At 39.2% G+C, this 20,722-nt stretch overlaps 2 long non-coding RNA genes across 10 annotated transcripts in view; both read right to left on the bottom strand.

Annotated features, from left to right (window-relative positions):
* The window catches only part of LOC112981720 (uncharacterized), a 62,819-nt gene extending 52,460 nt beyond the window's left edge, over window positions 1-10,359 (bottom strand). Inside the window, exons 1-2 of one of the 2 annotated variants that reach the window (XR_010389904.1) lie at window positions 9,865-10,359; window positions 9,557-9,768 (exon numbers count right to left, since the gene is read on the bottom strand). This is a non-coding gene — a long non-coding RNA (uncharacterized LOC112981720). Of the gene's footprint in view, window positions 1-9,556 lie in introns of both variants that reach the window. The other variant, XR_003258790.2, reaches the window with a different exon arrangement.
* A 5,685-nt stretch (window positions 10,360-16,044) lies between these two features.
* Window positions 16,045-20,722, bottom strand: part of LOC112981719 (uncharacterized) — a 150,868-nt gene continuing 146,190 nt past the window's right edge. For 7 of the 8 annotated variants that reach the window (XR_010389896.1, XR_010389899.1, XR_010389900.1 and 4 more), the window contains one exon: window positions 16,045-17,375. This is a non-coding gene — a long non-coding RNA (uncharacterized LOC112981719). The remainder of the gene's footprint in view (window positions 17,376-20,722) is intronic. The other variant, XR_010389903.1, reaches the window with a different exon arrangement.

Genomic DNA, 20,722 nt, shown 5'->3' with positions numbered 1-20,722 from the left:
GGAAAAGACCCTTCCTTGCAGAAGATAATTTAAACTCTTTTCTTACAAGAAAAACACTTTCAGTTTCTGAGGAGTCCACCTTTGAAAACAGGTTTCATCAAGCTAGCAACAGTTTCTAATTTAGTCTGGGAATAGGAAGGTCTCTTCTAGGCAGATTTTTAAATGCAGTTAGGCAGCTAAAGATAAGATTTCTCTCTCCCAGGATGTCTAATGGATTTAGGTGCTTAATCTACTATCAATTTTATCTTCAATATAAAGGTATCCTATATGTCTTATGCACGAAGGTCACGTCATTAACAGAATTTAATCCTTAATAAAAAAAGAGTAAGGCTTAAAGGGATGAATGAGGCTAATTCATGTATGAATAAGGATAATTCTGTAGTCCCTCTTCAGGCCAGACTTCCTTTCAGATCGGGGAGAAGAGAGGAGGATTGCAAAAACGATAGCGTTTTGAACGCTGCATTTTGCCCTGACTCATTCTCAGAGTTTTCCAGGAAAACAGAGTTTTGAGCTGATGAATTTGGAACTATTTGTAACTCTTCAGCTTCTGTTGTGGCTCCAGAAAGACAATGAGATGTCTGGAGAAACCTCTAAATAGCAAAGAAAGCCCTTTTGTTGCCATTTCTTGTTTTGTCTAGCATCAGATCATGGCAACTCACAGTAAAGGTCAGAGGAGAGATGAGTCGGGAGGGTCAGACCAGGCAGTTTTTCATAACCATGTCTTCCTATTTTTTTCCTCTTGTAAAGTTAATTAAATTTTAAACTGGTGGTGGTACCACGCTTTTGGAGCTGCAAGAGCACAGTAACTTTACAGGATTACTCTGGCCTATTATTTTATATATATCTACACACACACATTTATACACACTTGCATCCCCCCCGCTTTTGGAAATATTTGTCTCGGGGTATCTACATTAACACTAATACATATCTCTAGGTGCTAATAAATGCCACCCATCCACCGCAGCTTTAGGCTCGCTGAGCTTCTGCTCACTCTGCAACACTGGTGCGGGGCTGATGGTTTCTGGTGTCCCTGCGTACTCAGCTGAGGATATATTGTTATACTTGCAGCAATTAAATTTGACCTTTAATCAGCAAAACGGAGATTTCTCCCAATCCCATTTGCAATTTTCTTGCAGAAAATAGGTATGCTTTCCAATCCAGGCCTCCCTCATGCTCCATTATTATACAAAATGTGCACCAGAAGCTATGCATAGCTATAAAATGATTATGATTTATCCGAGTATTCTGTTCCTTTAATATATTATGACAATTGTCCTAATTTAACTAAGTGATTCTGTTAATTTAACTTTAGGGTTAATCTTGCTTTAAAACACTTTTGTCTGAACAGCAAGGCCACACTCAGTTGATGCATTTTTTTTTCTTTAGACCTGAGTGTAACATTTAAAAAAAAAAAAGTTTCTAGTGTATCATGTGATCAATAGATACAAGTACCTTCATTTTTTAAATTAGTCTAAGGCTATTTTCCTTTTACTGTTGTATAAACAGGGAATTGAAGGGTAAAATAGTTAAAACTTAATGCTATAGTGCTAATGTGGCTTTTAAATCACGTCAGCAGCAATCACTGCATTATAATTAACAATTTATTGAACCAGCAATAAAATGAACATCACATTACTTCTTAAAGCAGCAGAATAAAATGGCTAATAAATAGCATAAGCCAGACAAATTGCAGAGTAATAGAAATTTTCTTAAGATTTATAGTCTGCGGAAAGATGGATGTGCTATTAGTAGGAGCTCCAATACTTGACAAAATTCTTTTGCAAAGACATAGTTACCATGCATGTCAGAGTTCACAAGTCTAAGTGGTTTATCCAAATTTCAAGTCACTGCTATTACAGTGGAAAATACTCATTACAAGGTTTTGTAACTGCAAGCAATGTGTACATTTGCCAACATTCAAACTGCTACTGCCAAAAAGATACTAAAATATTTTATAAACTGTCAAATAACAAGTCTGCTAGCTTAATCTGAGTCTATTTCATACTTCACAGACGGTTAAAAACTCCTGGGCCTGATCCTGAGGTCTTCATTCAGGCAAAACTCCCACTGACTTCAACATGTAGAAGTTTGCCGGAGTCTCCGACTACGGGAACTGCAGGATTGGGCCTAACGATACGGGGGAAATTCGTTTCGGAGGAAAGGCAGATCCAGCGAAGCTGGAAGCTGAACTAAATACCTCGCCTCTGTCAGGGCTGGGGTTACTGACAACGGCACCGTGCTGCCTTTTAAGCGTTCCTGCTGTTAAGTTGTGTTGTGATTCGTCGTGTCAAAGTGTCTCTCTGCTGTTCCTCCTTCAACATAACAGATGCAGTTTTACATGACATGTCACAACATGGAGCATCAACTGGAAAGAGACTAACAGAGCTGCTTTTCTCCAAAGGAAAAAATAACCAAAGAGAAAGCCACACACTCAGCTTTTCACCGAAACGTGTGGCAAGGAGACTTGCTATGCAAATTTTGTGAACAGATAGTGCATTTCGTTACCAGAAGGAAAGTGGTTTAAGTCTCCAGCTTTACGCTGAAATATATCCATCATCTAGCTCATGTTCAGATTTTAGATATTTTACATACAAATGCCAATGTGAAATCTGGAGTTCATCTTGGCACTAATTAGCTGCTCTGATAATAGAAGCAGATACCAATACATAAATATATATCTACATATATATATAGCTGTCTTTAACAATCCATTTCTCCCTGAAGTTTGAAGATAAACTCTGATTAATCTCCTGGTTAAAGCTTTTGTCGATTACTTGAGTAGATAATTATCCTACCAACTTAGTGGCAGGATTAAGCGATTGTGCTGATCACGGTGCATTTCCAACAAAACACTGTGGGAAGGAGCATCTCCGACCTCTTACGCGCATGACCACGGGATGAAGCTTTCTGTGCACATGCCCAGGGGATCTTAACTGCTACGACCACACCACAGTCATGGTAGCCATGGATATTGGGTACACTAAAGCAGTAATAAGAAAGCTGGACCAGCACAGATGTTTGATGAAATGGGCTTGGGGCCAGCTCAGGAGCAGGACACACGACGTGGCAGGGTGCCTCACCCGACAGGATGTCCCATCCTGGGTGGCTGCATGGTAGGGATGTCCCCCGAGCAGGTGGGGAAGGACCGCGGGAGGCAGCCTCAGATGCCAGCACGGCTAACATCTTCTCCTGACGTTAGTTCATCTGTTGTTCATTGCTGGGCAGCAGGTCTTTTTTGAAAGAGCTACCAACATGTTCAATGATCTATTGAGCATAAATAACTTCTAATTAAGCTTTTTTTTTTTTTTTTTTTTTTTTTTAGGTTGTATGTAGTCCTTATATTAAAAGGACTTGGGATCAGGATATAGTTCACAAAACAATGAAAATAAATCCCACTTATTATTAGTAATTGTCTTGTCGAGCAGAGAGCTGGCCCGTGTGTCCATTTTGCACAGCTGGAAGAAGAACATGGATACTTCATCTAAAGTGAGGGGCAGGGCAGTTGCGTAAGCAATATTAAGCAGAATCTGTTGAACTAACAGTGACATTTTCTGAAGGAGATCTTCAGCTGAATTAAGATTTTTATTCTCCCTAAGAAAGGGAGGCTAACGAAGGCTGGCTTGCAGCAATTTGGCAGCAGCGCTGCTGTCTGAAGGCTGCTAGAGCAGCAGGGAGGAGATTGCCACGAGCATCTGTCCAAAAGGGGCGACAGTGGCACCCTGAGTGGAGACCTGCACAGCTCAAGGGGAATGTGTTTGCACAAACACAAGTCCTGAATTAGGGACAAAGTATCCAAGCATCACTGGTTACTCTCCCTTAGATGAATGAATTGTAGGACTGGGGATAAAAATGGGATAATGAAATATTTCAAAGGTCTGTTCTCTTAATATTTTGAGGGTAACTACTGTCAAGAACCCAGACACTTGCATGAGTCTTTTCAGCAAATCAATCAGGTATTTCAGCATATTCTAAAATGGGAAAAATACAGATCAGCACTGAAGTGAATTAATTCTTTACATTAGCGGAACTAAACCAAATTCCAGACTATAGCGAATTCAGGCTTGATTCATGTTTTAATGACTGTTCACAATAGCTCAGGTCTTCTGAGCTTAAAGAATTTGTTCATCCCTTTTAAACTCCCCTAGTCAGTTATATCAGATCATCAAGTTTTTTTTTTATTCTGTTTTCACTGGTCTTTGTAGGAGACTGCCATAATAAAATTCAATCTTACTTTCAAAGTAACTTTTAGAGGATGGAGAAAGTCATCCATATACATGTATATATACACACGTGTACACATGTATGGGCACATATAGATAAACAGAGAAAACTGGTAGCACGGGAAGTGTAAATACTAATGTTAAGATTTCTTTGCTGGTTATGCCATTGATATCCAACTAAGGCTATAGATAGTGCTCAGTTCACCCCTTGAAGTTGGGGGGGGGGGGTTACTGTCTCTATCTTCTGCAAGTCAGATTATGTTCAGATACCAGTGGTATTAAACATTCCCTCTGAAGAACCTTGCCAGATACTCATTTTAACAGGTATAATTATCAGGAAAGAGGGAAAGAGACCATAATGGCCCGCTACATGAAGAACAAGGCAGATGCACGTGTTCACTTCTGAAGCTTTCTCTAGGGCTACGATGCCCTGGGACCTTCTGTGGCAAGGGCCAAAGGAAAGGGCATTGGGCAAGTAGTTCCCCTTTGCAGCTACAGAGAGGCTCAGGAAAAACAAAAAGTTCTGGTGTATAAGAGTGCCCCAAAAGAGAGAAGGAGACACGTGTTGCTGCAAGCAGACGACGACCCGATCGCAGTGCCCAGGCACGTCACATCAGCTAGGCAAGCAGAAACCTGCCACCTGAGCTACCTACGTACCTAGATCATTTTATTGCAATCTGTAGAAGTAGATTATAATGTATGGCTATTTCTTTGACAGGCACATGGACAGCTGAACCCAACCGGAGCTGCCGAGCTGTCCGTACTGGGATGGAGTGGGACAGAGCCTGGAAAGCGGAGGGGACTCCCCAGCGTGAGACTTGTGTTTTAGTTTTTGTTTATCTGTTCATTCGTTTGAGAGTTCATGTGGAGGAAGCAGGCAGAGGTCGGGGTGAGGAAGCCCAGTATCCATGAGTTAGATCATTTCCTAGTTCTGAGTTCGAGTCTTTGCAGTAGACTCAAGTCACATTTTCAGATTTTGGCCACATCATGAGAGCTCTAAGCCTGCTCTTTTTACATTAGTCAGAATAATATGTAGGTTCATCTGGTAGCTCTGAAATTTTAAGAGACACCAAAGTACATGATATTCTGTGTATAACCAGGAGAGGGCTTTTTTTTCCCTCCCTCCCCAAAACTCACTTCCTAATTAGAAAAAGCAACATTCTTTGGGTGAATGCAAAGAAGACAATAAAAGCCCCAGTGGCGCATCGAAACACTAGTGCAACCCCCTTCTTATGTGGGGAAGTGGAGAGATACACATAGATAGACACATATATGAAATTATCTAGAATTTCATAGCAAAGTATATAGACAACTGTATCTAGCTTCCCTTCAGCCTCTCCATTACTGCATGGCCAATTTCTTTGGCTTTTTTTTTTTTTTTTTTGATAAACCAGAAGGCAGCATTCTGAATTAAAATATGGCCAAAATACCATCTTCTGAAGATGGAAGTCCATTGATAAAACAGTGTTGGGGTATTAGAAATGCTGAGGTACTTACATCAGTTAGGGTGAACTCAGAAATGCTGAGGTACTTACATCAGTTAGGGTGAACTCAGATCACTTTTTTTTAATTCCTGGAATATATTTGGAACAAACTTCTGCCTAACAAGCCAGTAGCCAGACATTGGAGGTGTTAAAAGGCATAGTAAAGTACTATAGTTTATATCATAGCTACGAATCCAAGGGAAATGAAGCAGAAAGAGCTTTGAGTGAGCTTATAATGAAGGGCCATGTTATCCCGTGATACGTTCTATAAAGCTCTCACAAACAGTACAAACTAATAGCAACACCTTCCAGTGTCACAACTGGCTTTTGACAATTTTAAAGCCTTTGCAGCCACGACCTTTGCAGCTCACATTCACGCACAGAGCCATCTCTGCAGCCACCGCAGTAGTTATTTCTGGAGTCATCCTAGGTGGTCACTGGCCAGCTGTGTAGTAAAACCAAAGGTAACACACAATTTTTATGTCTGGCTTGTGCACAGCTCAGTGCTGCCACGGCCGCATGGACGCGCATCACGAACCTCAGCATGGAAAGAGCCAGCACGTTTTCCAAAGAGCCCAAATTCCCTTACGATCGATGGGAGATTGTTGGTTAGCTCTGGAAAGCGTAGTTGATGCAAAGCAATTTCCAGGAGACCAGAGCACCTTGTAATGCAGCTTACGGCAAGCACTGCTGCCATCCTCTCCGCATTAGCATACCCACAAAGACCTCTCTGAGCACAGACTCCCAAGCTAAACGACAACACAGCACAACATTTCTCCAGAGGTTAGAACAGCAAATACCAGAGATACCATGAAGTGGTCCTAAGAAGTATGTAAATGAGAAGGACATACTGAAGAAGCACCGTTGGGGAGACGAAGGCGTAAACCTCAACTGAGGGTTTTCTTGTACCTGCTGGGGTAGCACAACCAGTGCTCTATTCAGAGTAAAACCAGCAGTGAATGTTTCTTATTTTTGGTTTTAGAGAGCTGCAATGTCTTGCCCAGTCAAGGCAAGGGCTGTCCCAAAGGCTGCAGCATCTCATGTGATGAAGACTAACATTTCCAAATTAAGTGCAAGGATACAGAGCAGTCCTTGCATAACTCCGCTTTCCGTCTGACACAGCACACTGTGCCCTGATACAGGCCCAATAAAGGGGGTACAATCAGAGCACGTTTTATGATGAAAAACAAGCTATTGGGTAACTGCATTATAAGGTCTAAGACTGAGTCACATTGTTCCTTTTACTCAACATCAATATAAATAACCTAGAGAAAAAACAAGGAAAGCAAAAATGTTTGTTAATAAAGAGGTTTGAGCTAAGAAAGAGAATTCTTATAAGATTTTATGAGTTCATTGAAGCTTTGAAGGAAGAAGGTGACTTTTTTAAGATGATCAAACGATAGATTATCTTAGTAACAAGTTTTATTAAATCTTATTAAATCTGTTTAAATCATTTTAAAAACATAACCAGGACTCCCACATTTTTGCAGTTTAAACAACTCAACTCTTTCTAACATTAGCAAGTTTTCCTTATGCTGCCATCTTGTGCCCCAGAATCTAAGCTTACATTTCAGACAAGACAGGGAAGGACAAACAAATAAGTAAATAGCCAAGTAAATCTCCAGCCCTCATATCTCTCCGAACAAAAAAGGAAAAAAAAAAAAAAAAAAAAAAAAGACAAAAACAAAAAACCCAAACCACCAACAGTGTCTGCCAGTGTCTACAAGTAGTTTGAGTCAATATTGGGTGGGAGGGAGGAGGATCAATCTATGCAGTGATGATGAAAGTGTGATGCTATGTTAAAATGCTTTTATTGCTAATAAAATATAATATTAAAATGAAAATTCAGTCACTGACAGATGCCTTATAAGAGAGGAGTGCTCCACTGAGGGGAGTCCAAAGAAAAGGTGTCCCTGTTTGATGCCCCATCTCAAGTAATATTTATACAGTAGTATTTAATATATAGAGGGAGTTTTAGTTATTTTTGTACATGTTTTATACTTCATGGATTATAACTTGTCTGCAAAGCCTTGGGGCACCAGCCTTTGACTCAGACCTCCATTATGCTGGGTGCCACAGAAATAAAATATAAAATACAGTCCTTATATCCAAATGCAAACGAAGGACTCAAACAGGTGGATGAGTGCCAGTAAACAACCCTGATCCCTCAGCATTGTCATAACTTGATTGAATCAGAAATAGTTGTCTCAACAGAGTGCTAGAACATAGCGTACATGATCAATCTGAATATTTGTAGTAGTTCAAGTGCATTATAAGTGGGAAGACAGCGGCTTGCTTCTGCAGCTTTGGTTTCTCCTGCCATGTCTTCTCCAGAACTCACCATTATCACCGCCTCCTCCAGCCTGTCTCCTATGATATTACCCTTTTCTCTCCTGCAAAAATTACATAAAACCCACATCTCCTATGAAAGAAACCAGGCTGGAAGGTAACGCCCTTGATGCAAACTACAGGAATTTAACCTTGCCCTCTACATTCCACAGTGTGCCAAAAATACAATCTGATCTCCAGATTTTTCCCTTTTTCCTGCATAAGTACTCTCTTTACAGAGCAGACACACTATATGCATGGTCCTTCTTGCTGCCTCTTTTCTCCCCCCAGCAGTCCACCCATCCAGGCTAGCTTTATTTACTGGTTTTGCATCTCTACATTGTAAGAAATTTGGTCTATCTTATCTGGAGATGTATGCAACAACTGCATGGACTATAAAAGACGTACTTTGCTGCTGCTACATCAAGAGTATATAACCTCCTCCAACCCTTTCCTACGCTCCTGGTCACTGCCAGGAAATACAGACAATTTTCCTAGCAGTGCATGCACTTGCATATCATGTTTAATGTGCATCAGGAGATACTAAACAAAAAAAAAAAGCAGCAAAGGAGCTACCAGATTCATTCATTTTCAGATGAAACCTGGCAGAGAAATGCATGAAGTGGACACCGAACTATGAAATTTTGCCAGACCAGTTGATACTATAGAGAAACTGGAAAAGGACAATATTCTTCCCCCTGCTCCCCTTGTCCACAGTTTCTGACCTCCATGGAATAGATTTATGGTACAGAATTAAGCTAAATCAAAGGAGTAAAGAAAAATGCTTTTTTAGGTGGTAAAGATGACTTGAGCATTACCATTTCTGAAAAGGATTTTACTCTGCTGTAAATCCACAACTTGCAGATGTTTGAAATGCCAGAAATCTGCCAGAAACAGCTCGATGCTTACTAACATTGACCCATTTATTAGGAATATAAAGCATCGGTGTAGTTTCTGGGCACCAGTTACTGTACAATAATATCGGATTGCTAAATCTAATCCATAGTTCACATCTGAGAAGTGCAAGGCAAGATGCCTCGTTCTAGCCAAGCACGAGTAAATTCATAAGGGAAACATATTCAAAGCAACAGGACTTCACATCATTTGCCCAATTGCCTGCGTGCACATATGGTATGGAAAGAAAAGATTACCTATTATGGGTGATATTATTACTTATACTAATTTAAACTGTTGAACAGCACATCTAAACTGTCAAAGTCATGAAATGTGCTGTTTACTTTTCAGAGGAGTTTATACTGGAAAAGTGACTCGCAAAGCGCAGCACGGTCTCCTCCAGGCAACTTCAGGATTGCTTCAGACAACTGCTTCGAGGAAGCGTTACGCACAGAGACATGGACTACAATAAGCATAAATAAACAACTTGGATAAGTTATTCACAGCATATGAAAAGATTTCGTAAGTGACGAAAAGAATAGCAAACACCCGTTAAGCACTGCAGGTGCTTAAATTTCCAGCATAAAGAGAAATCTTATCTTCATTTATGACCACAATCACACTTACCTCTATGGGCATCTAAAGGAAGACACATCTTTACATCAAATCCCAGCAGAACACTAATCCCAAGCCTCAGAGCAGACAAAACACCATGGCTAAAGCAACTCCCTTAAGAGCAAGAGCACAGCTGCCCCTCTGCCACGGAGAGGTTGGCTCAGCAGGTGAAACCAATCCTGCATCCAGGTGCTGGTGACGAGCGACGGGCGGCCGGAAAAACCCTGCTGGAAACAACAAAGAGCTGGGGCATCAGAAAGCTCTGCTGTTTCAGAAATTATTGTGGATGATATTTCAAAATAAGGCCAGATGTTACTCACAGTTATCAAAGAATCCAGGCCGGTTGCCACATCTTGGACTCAGGGTTTTTATTTATTTTAATTAACCGTCTGCATTACTTTCTGCTTACTGTGCATGCTAGGTTCAGATTGACTTTTCTAAGGAAAGGAAGCGTCAGCTCCTGGGGACAGAGAATTCCTGCAGTGGCCTCACGGAGGTCTTTTAACATATGTATAGCCAAGAGAAAGGCCAGCGTTTGGGGACCACCCAAATGGTGGGGTTTTGTTTCCTCTTAGAGGTCTAGAAAACTGGAGGTGAGAAGTCAAGCAGAAAGGACCCAGAGGGGGCAAGAAGGCAGGCAGCTTCCCGAGGAGCCGCGGAGCCGTCGGAAAACCCGACGCAGCCCGGAAAGGCTCCGCCGCGCCGCCTCTCCCTCCGAGCTGCCTGCTCCGTGGGGCCCTCCATCCTGCAGTTCCCTTGGGAGCAAACTCGCACTTCAGGAAGGTTGAGCATTTTAATTCTGTTAAGACCAAAATAAAGATAAACAAGGGTAATAGTAACAAAAAAAGAAAAAAATCCCCCTCCCAAAAGAGTCTTAGAAATCCTAATTTACTGACTGGTAGCTAGTTTCACTAAGTAGAAATACAGTAATTTAATAATCTTAGCATAGCAGTTTTCAGTAAGGAAAATTAACTAATTCATTATCGCTTATAATTTGCTGAGGCATAGCTGCCATATTTGTAAAATCAGCAGGTTCAGAAAAAAGCAAGTTTTTTAATGAATGTTCTTTTTTTCTTCCTCGATACATAAATGATACAATTACTTAGCTCCCTCTAGTGCCAATTTCTAAAATAAATTTCCCACTAATGACTGTATTCACCAATGTAATCATAGGAGCAAATTAAAAATTCACTTGGCAATAATTAACTAGTGAACTCTCAAAGGATTTAGTAAATTGCCACGAACTACAGCAGAATTCAACTAGTGTCACAATTACAAAGAAAGGTCAAATGTAGGCTTTTTGCCATAACAAAAATATGACATCAATGCTCAGACAGTGTCTAGTTTGAACAATCGAGGCACACATGCCAATAAAGAAGAGCAGTCGGAGGGCGGTGATAAGAAATGCAGCAGCTCTATCATCCCTCTGACATTTGCAGTGCCATTATTGAAGTTGCATTCATTTTTTTTCATTTGCAGTCTTCATTTGTAAGGCTTGATAATTTCGCTTTAAGACGATACTCCAGGCTGAAGTAGGACACGAACCTGGAAACATATCTTTCTTTTTTTCCCCTTACACTAAAGTGCTTGCACTTGCTAAAGCTGCCTTCAAGCAACAGCCCCTCAGAGAACCATTTCTTTAACTTCCTAATCCCTTATTTTCACTAATCCGGTAAATTACACCATATATAAACAAATGCCAGCACAAACTCGTTCTTATATCTGGATTTTTTTTTTAAGAATATTCAGATTTTTGTTCTGTTTCATGTAACTGTGGCTTGGTTTCTCTGTGTTCTGTTCCTACATTTCTCTCCTTTGGCATCTGTATGCCACACACTTCAAGAGGAAATAAATATTCACTCTACAAAACACTTGCCGTAATTACATTTTACTTGGAGCTTTAATATAGTACCAATTCTGTAAATACATGTCTATAAAATAGTCCATGCCTAACTCAGAAGAGATGCTGTAGCCTACAAGGAAACACTTGTGGATGTTACAGTGGAAGTTCCCATTTAATAGACAATGAGATATGAGAGGCGTGAGATGGTTTTAGCTTCCATCTGCATAAGATTTTGGCCTGTACCATTGCTTAGTCACTAGATTATTTAAACATTAGACTGGGTCCAGCTGTTTCCTTATGGTGTGGAGTGATCTCCAAAGCGCTTGATTTTGTTGACCTTTTTCCAGGCTGTTCCAGCTACACTTTTATGCTGTTTGGGACAGACTAGCCCACGTTTAAGTAGTTAATACTGCTCGACAGTAGCAAGGGGTTTTGCAGCACCCCATCACATTTAATGGACATGTGATGATTACCTGCTCCTTGGGTCAGAAAGGACAACCCGCCTTCTGCAAACGTCAACCTTAGGGAGTTTTGCAGAAGCTGAACTAAAAGTGTATCTTTTTAAAGAAAAACTAAGCTTTCATTAAAGACGTGAAGGAAAGGCTATCCCACCACCTTCCAGTAATTTAATCCAGAATTCAGCTACGCTTTCTGCTGGTAAGCTGAGTCTTACTCCAGGCTGAGGTAGCCCAGCTTCAACTTCCAAATATTACATTTTATTAAGCTTTAATCTGTAAAGCTAAAAAACAAACAAAACCACCAAAGAGTGGCCAATATCTTTCCATTCCAGAGTATCTCATAAAACGGTCAGGTCACCTCCAAACTGCCAATAACGTGGAGGCTGGCCTCCTCAAACTTCAAATGTAGTCATCCTACGAGCTCTTGCCAGTAAATTCCCATTGGTTTTGAAGTGTAGACACTGGGAGCACCCTTAAAGCCCTCCTAGCAGTGACCACAGTCTCTGGTGGATGGTCTCCTATTTCAGTCACACCTGTTTTGTTTGGTTTTTTTTTTTTTTCCTTCTCATCCCATTCCCTTTTATGAAACAGGTAATAACAACTGATTTTAACACGCCAGTCATACAACCTACCCCACAAAATGTCAGCAAGCCCATCAATGCTCTACAGCAGCGGCGCCATCTCCTCTGTTGTTGTCTACTCCTTATCCACATTAATCCATAATGCCTTCTACTCTGATTAGGTGCCTGTGGGGTAGATGATAACCTGTGTCCCAGGGCTGTTTTCTATATGGAGGTGCTTTTTATTACTGTCCTCACTTCATGGTTAAAGACAGGCTAGTTTTTCAAACTAGTTTCCCTCTGGTGGAGACTATGGACCCCGAAGTCCTCCCTGCTGACCTTGGGGTGCTAAGGTCCTTTTCCCCCTCTCCAGGAAGTCAACCCCCGGCATCGCCCTTCTGCCCCAGCACGCATCTGCTTTCACTCAAATGTTGAAAGACTTTCAGAAATTTGTGTCCAGGAATCAAAGCTAACACCATAATTCAGGCCTGATGATGCCTAGTCTATCAAGCCACCTTGTCACCGAAGCAAACAACACGTTTTCTGTTTGCATTGCTTGCAACATATGGAAAAATGCATCTGGAAAAATACATGGAAAAATTCACCGTATAATTTTACATATTTCTCAGAGATGTGTCAATAATGCTGTATTCATTTACAACTGAACTAAGGGAGAGGCCTAAATCAGCTGTAGGAAATTAATTATAGCCTAAACTGAATTTTCCAGCTCAGCCACGAACATCCCGCATTATTTCTCTTCCCTGGAAAAAAAAATTTAAATAATTATTTATAACTAGAAGTCTTTTGATAGTCCCAGGAAAGCTATTCTCCTTAGCCGATGCCAACTTTTCCTTTCACTTTGGAAGGGGTCTTCAGCCCGCAGGCAAGTAAGTGATGGACGGATTTTGCACATACTGCCCACACACCTTTCTATCTGATACACTGAGATGAGTCTTCTCTAGGTTTTTAAATAAGGATGTTCTTGAATGCACAATCTTCTGCCCTTTCAACACACATGACTAAAATTCACCTATGGCACAAAAGAAGGGAGCAAGGGAAAGGAATTTAAAAAAGTGATTTTTTGTCTTTGGTCATTTAAAAAAGCATTCAATACTTGAAAAATGTTCCAACTAGCAGTGAAATCCATATTTTATAACTCAGAGGATTCTTCTTTCTCTCTCTTTTCGGGCATTGCCAAGGAGACTAACATTATTCATAGAAACTGTCATTGTAATTTTGTGTATACAGACCCAATTCCTCTGTTCATAGCAGAAAAACATTTGAAAGCCAAAATTAACATTTCTCCCTCCCTTTGAAGAATGTATCTTTACTACCAGTAGAGCAAAAGAAAAATCTGAAATACTCACACAGAGACAGACATTACAAGCTACAGGCAAGCAATAGGGGAATACAGTCCCTCAGCACTAACACGCTACCTGCTCCTGCGCAAAGGTCTAACGAAAAACCCCTCATTGCTCCTAGCAAATGCAAAATTATCTAAAATGAAGTAAAGAACAGGTTTATTAGCTTTCTGCAAATATGCATAGCACAAATATCTTAAAAGCAATGTGATCCTCTGGAAAGTTTTAAGCCATGCTAAAGCAGAAAAAGACATAAAATGTATAATGTATGGTAAAAGAAGAAATTTCAACTCAAGAGAAAATTTTAGGTGACACATAATTCAATTTTATAGATTTTTTCTATCTTCAGAGAAAATTTGGAACATTTCACCCAAAATTGATTCAATATTATCTATAGTTTATGCAAAAATTTACATTTTAAAATTGCAGGGCAAAACCTCAGGTGTCTATATCTATTTTTAGTATCAAAATTAACTGGCTGAGTTTTTTTCAGAAATGAAAAGAAAACCACCTGCTACTGGTATCAACTAACAGCATCTCATGAATCAAATTATATGTAAATATACCTAACTATTATAACTAGTCACAATTTTAAGCTATTTTTTTTAATGGAAAACTATTTTATGTGAGATTAAGATTACTCAGTCAATTCCACTTTCCTGTACAATTTTATTCTCATTGGATATTCACTAAAAAAAATCCATTTTTATCTACTTTTGGCTTACAGTTTTTCAATCTCAGTAAAAAAAAAAATGGAAAATTGATATTTTCTTCTCACAGTGATTTAAATCAAACAATTTTTTTCTGAGATTTTTTCCCTTTGGAGTTTTCTTTTGGCAAATTCTCCTGCTTTCAACTGAATTTGTTCATCTCTAATCATTATAAATGGAACCTAACTAACTCTCATTCCAGAAACTGGCTTTTGAAGACTGCATGCTTTAGGCAGACTCTGCAGCATGTTGTCTTACATAAGGGCTCAAGATGACTAAATAATTGTTTAATGAAAGTTACTAAATGCTACGAAAATATTTTGCAGAGAATTGTCCTTAAAATAATTGAACACACATACTACGCCCATGGCTTTTGCTTCCTTCTGTTGAAAACTTTTCTTCATTTTCCCTTCTTTTTACTTCATCTTTTTTTGGATAATTTTCCTTTTCTGTATTCTCCTTCCTTCACTTCTAGCCAACGTCCTTTTTCTCATTATGAAAATTCTTCGGGTATTTTCCTTTGACTATTGTTTCAATTTGGTTTTATATTTCCATTTTCTAGTGTCTTTAAGTTTTTTATCCTGACTTCCCCATTCACTTCTCATGCTTTTCCTTTCTTTTCTTTGAGACTTTTTTCTTTTGGTAGATGCGCTTCTCCTCAGGTTAGATACAGGTTTGATTTGTCTCCTACCCTCTTCCTGGGGAGGAAAGCTGGGGTGAAGGCCAAATACGTATTAGGAAGAAAGGTATTAGTCGCAATTCAGGCAACAGCAGAAATTTCAATTTTTTTGGCAATGGTTGAAGAATATATTTTTTTCAGTGTAGTTATTGCAAGCACTGGTAAAAATATGTCAAAAAATAACACATGGCTTCTGTGACTTTATTAAACCACTCCACTTTTTCTGAAGACACTTTCTCCAGTTCCTCTAAACTTCCCCTTTCAAAATTCTCACAACCAATAGCACTTAATGATCAGGTTTCCTATAAGCCTAATTCACCTCCTCATTTTTTTTCTCACCAAACCATATTGGCTTTAAATGACAAACTTATTTCCCACACTTACACCTGGAATGGTCTGAAAATGTTTCATTTATATCTTCTTCATAATCTAAAATGCAGATCAGCCTCCAGGTGCTAACTGACTTTCTTCACATATTTCAATAGCTCCTTTCTCTGGCCCATGTTTCCATTCAAAAAAACAAAAACCCACACATCAGTGGCATTTGGTAATAAAACAGTGATAAAGCCTACGCGCCAGTATCACAGCAGTGTTTTCCATGAGCTGAATTGATGAACTGTTGAGCATAATTTTATTAAAAAGAAAGGTGCATTATAGATAAATTGTACAGCAGTAATTTCTAAAATGCACGATACTTTTTCCAATGCTGCCACAGCACCTGCTGCTAAGTATAAAGATGATTAGCCACAAACTAACCCAATACAGAATTATTATCAGCATATATTTGCGCGATGAAGAACTAATGGGAATTATGCAGATTGCATTTCCCTTCCTGCTGAAGGCAACCAACCTTCACCATCAATAGCAAAATGAAAACAGAACTCAGCTGTGGAAGAACAGCACAGGGATGGATTTTATTCTATTTCCAAATATGTATTGTTGATTATTTCAAGACTTTAAGACACATGTTTCTTTTTCACATAATTATACGACAAGCGGCCCGCTATCGTTTTTAAAAGCGTGCAAAATTTCCTGGGCGTTTTCACAGCTCTCGGTGTGCAGTAACTCTATCGCGACATATAGCGACTGGTAAACACACGTCAAAGGAGCTTTAAAGAATTAGGTGATAGGTAGGTAGAGAGGAGCAGGAGCAACCGGCTTCGTCAGACCGATCGGCAGCCGCAAGGGTTTGCGCCCGGGGTCCCACCCCGGCTGCACGAGGGTCGCTTCGTTCAGCTGGAAGACATTGCCTTTAAAAACACACTATTACAAGCACTTTAAAATTCGGAGGAAGCAATCTGTGCCCAGAAACAAAACTAGCACTACCTAGAATGTGGGTTTTCAAGCAGCTTCTCCAGGCACCGGGCAAGTAGCTGCAGGATCTCATTTGCTACGCTTTGATTTCGTGGCTCTTTAAACTTTTGCCAAAGGTGACTGGAATGCCAGATGCACTTTTTTTAGTGTACTTTTAAATCCAAACAAATATAAATAACATATAGTTGGTCTTGGGGTGTTTCTTTTGCTTTTCTTTCCTTTTTTTCTTTCTTTTTTTTTTTTTTTTTTTTTTTTGGAAAAGCATACATCAGAAAGGAGGTATTTCCAATCTACCAGACAAACAGCCACAGCGAGGATTCAGTAAATCTTTCTGAAAGAATCATTTACAGAGGGATTGCAAGATGAAGAAACATTTTTATGCACGTGAAGAGATGTGCAATCAGTGGTTTTCTTTTGTACTGTAATTGATGCTTCACAAAATACATTTACTTGAGTACCGGTATTTAATGTTTCAGGCTGGAAAAACAAATAGGAACAGAGGAAAAACAAACAGAGTGAAATTCTCAGATGATCAGCTTCGTTGCATAGGTCCTCTATGGTTCACTTGAATCAACTAAATACTCAGAATAACTTCTTTCTTTCTAAAACACTTCATGCCCAGTAATCCGAAGTTTTACATTCATTGGAGAGGGTAAATGAGATTGTTTAAATATAGCCTTAATGAAAGCTGACCAGGACTCCTTTAAATGGATTTTTGTAAAGCAGAATATTTAAATATAGAAGAGAATAACTTACTTTATTATAGTCAGTGCATCAGTTCATTATGTCCATATGTACAATTTAAACGCCTTAAATACATGGAATATTCTTCAGTGTAGCCTGAAGTGTCCGCGGCTCCAGAACACTAGGAATTTCTTTGCACATGCAGAAAATATGGACTGCTTACTGGAAAGGAAATCAAATGTATATTTGATTAATTGATGTAGTCACATATTAAAAACTTTTGCTTCTTATCCCATTAAAAGTAACACTAATGAGCAATGGCTGTGACCTTCAAGTGGAAAGCCACATGTGCCTCAACCCCTCAATATTCACCACCCAAATTTAATCTTTATAATGGACACCTTAAAAGGAATCTGATAGAAAATACTAAGAGCTGCTCCAAAACTAAAACACTTAAGGAAGATTTTGATTAATGCCTCGTGATTAATCAATTGATTAATATAGTTTTCAATACAGATGTTAGGACACTGTCTACTTTAATCAACCGTCCTGAAAACAGTGAAGACAAATGATCTATTTTTCTGTCGATTGAATAAAGAAAGCCTATTTTAGCAGTTATGTAAATTATAACGCAAACCTTCCTTACCATGCCCAAATTTTCCCTTTTATAAAAACCTTAAACAATGGAGCTGTTAATTAGGTAAGTGTCATCCTTTGGGGCAGGAACTTGGTATAAACCTGAAAGAAATCACGCATTCTGCCAAATGAGCGCACTTTTTAAAGAAATTGTTTTAGAATTACACTATAATCCATATTTAAAGTGCCTATCCCTGATATTTTTTTATTCTGAGACTGTTTCTAATTTGCGATTATGCTTTCTACCATACTAAAACTGAAATCTTTATTCCAGTCAAAAATAATCACCCTGTAATTACTGTGACAAACTGCCCAAGCTGTATCATTGTGGCCATTTCGACTAATGATATTGTATTAGAATGCCTAGCAATAGACTTCAAATGGAAAATATAATTATGTGCATTAGTTTGTCTAAGCATTTATAAGATCACATATCCATCAGTTATCAGGTCTCATAAAAAAAGCCATATATCACTGTCACCGCTAGTTTTGTTATTGGAAATGTGGGCCGTTATGAACTCGGCTTAAGACGCGTGTCTTAAATTTCACTTATTCTGTTGTCCAGTAAATCCATGTAAGCTCCCTCCTATAAAATGAGCAGAATTTTTAGCTGATGGTACAAGAACAAATAATTTGACAGTCTCGCCAAACACGGACTAAATGTTCAAGATACTATTTAAAGCTAAAGGCCTTAATCTTGAAGATACTTAGGTTCCCATTTAACTTTACATACTGGACTACTCTCTGTGCATAAAGTTAAGTGTTTGCATTCATCTTCACTGAACTGAATCTATATTTTCTCCTGTTTTGCAAAGGTAAAGCCCGAGCAGCCTCTCAGCATCCTGCGCAAACTGAGTGTCTCACCCAGCCTCATCTTGTTGAAAGTGAAGTTCAGCAATAGTAACTGCCTTAACTTCTCTCATGCTTTTTCTATACGTGCTTTTCTCTCCTTTGGAAAGTCTAAACTGAATATTTTACAATTTTAAATTAAATGACATGTGTTACTTCAACTGAAGTTCCCCAGTATCCAAAAGCTGAAATGGAAGGAAGACAACATTTACGACAACTAAAACCCCCAAGTGAAATATGTCTAGTCAAAAAAATACAAGAAATTGTTTAGCTCCATTACACAACAGAATTAAGTGAAATTTTGAGGGTGGGGAAGGGTCAATTATCCAGTTAAAAAAAAATAGCCAAAATCAGTATTTCATTAAGCACTTCTAAGAAAAGCACATTGTCCTTTTTTGGCGGTTGTGTATAATCTGCATGTTCTGAAAGTTAAAGAAATTCAATGCGGCACTAAAAATACAGTAGTCAATCCGCCTTGCTAAGGCTTGGCTGTATGGCAATGCACCTGCGGATGCCGGGGTAGGGCGCGTGTAAGGGCAGGACAGAGCTCCCAGCATCTCATGTTATGTTACTGCACAACAACAAGTTATTACATCAGCTCTTATTACATAACAACAGTGAATTACTCACAGAAACTATAACTAACAATTTTCTTCCACTTTTGGTGTCATCGGAGATGCATATCTGTGGCTTCAACGCCACACTTAAATAATATCGCTCGCCGTATTTTGGTGCCAGTATAAATTTAAGCCATCCAAACAAGATTGTATATTTGAACTGACAAAGAATAAATTATTTGCATCTGGCATAACTGATGGTTGTGTCAAAGCCCTGGCATATAATTCTTAATCTTAGAGATGCCTGTTAACTTGTGGAGAAGATAGCTCTGCTGAGAGTCTTCCCACAACAATTACCAAGTTATTGCTAGGGGCTAGCCCCGAACTTTTAGCGTGTAAATGCAGCTGTCCTGGAGCAGTCTGGAAGAGCTTTTGGATGAGAGCATGATCCTCTGCTCTTCTGTCTGCACGCCAAGTAGAATTGGACCGGGAGCGGGTCGGGCAGGCACCGAGCTGCAGGTACGTCTCCCACGTCCACGCGCCGCCCAGCTCAAGCACCCAAAAAAATGAAGAGCGGGGAGGAACGTTACTGCCTCTGCTCCACGTCTGAAAAGGTGCTGAGATAATCCAGCCTGGGTAATGCAATATATTTTTTAAATGAAAACTGTCTTTCAGTGGGCTAGGGTTTCTTAATGGTTGGTTTTAATTAATATTGATTTTACATGTTTAGAAAGAAAATCCACCAATTCAGACTTGGAAAATGTTTAAGATATGTTGTTTTTCTAGGGGAATTTTCATCGATTTTTATTAATCCTGTAGTTTGCAATGGCTGGGTTTTATCTGCTGCTGTGTATTTTATATTAGGATACTAAAATAATCTATTGTATTTGATATTCAAAAACGTAACAGAAGATAAGTGAACTACAAATCCTCAGGGAACCTTCCTAGGATCTACCTGTCTTATCCCAGTAAAGACTGGGGGCCTTATTTTGAAAGATCAATAGGCTATGAGATTTCTGCCTCCTTATTAGCAGAATTAATTTTAAAGTGGCGATATACATCCTAGAAAATTTGTTTCATATTAAGAAGTCCAGATGTTTTTGGTCTCTCTGCCTGACATTCCCACCATCAGAATAAATTGTATTTCCAGACTAATATAATAGATAAGAGATATGAATAAATCTCATACAGTTCAGATGATAAAATTAACATGCTGATGATATTTTAATGTTTCCATATAATCAAGGGGGCATGGATCATGCCTCCACCAGTTCCAATGTAATTCTGTTCTTTAATCTTTACTCTAGAAAAAAAAAATAGAGCGTTTAGAGAGGATTATACAGTAAACAGTATGTGCCCCAGTCTTAAAGCAAGTTCTTTGCGATATGGTTGAATGGCTTTGCCCAAAGGTATTGCAGCAAAGCAACTAATACACTGGAGACTTGGGGTGAGAAGCAGTGTTTCTGCAGCATAAGTGTGTCATCTGCACATTGTACCTTCTGGTACAGGAGATCCAGTGATCTGGAG

This window comes from Dromaius novaehollandiae, chromosome 7 (genome assembly GCF_036370855.1).
Source record: "Dromaius novaehollandiae isolate bDroNov1 chromosome 7, bDroNov1.hap1, whole genome shotgun sequence".
Taxonomy (NCBI): Eukaryota; Metazoa; Chordata; class Aves; order Casuariiformes; family Dromaiidae; genus Dromaius; species Dromaius novaehollandiae.
Note: the sequence above shows the minus strand (reverse complement) of the source record. Positions and strands in the feature narration are given on the sequence as shown.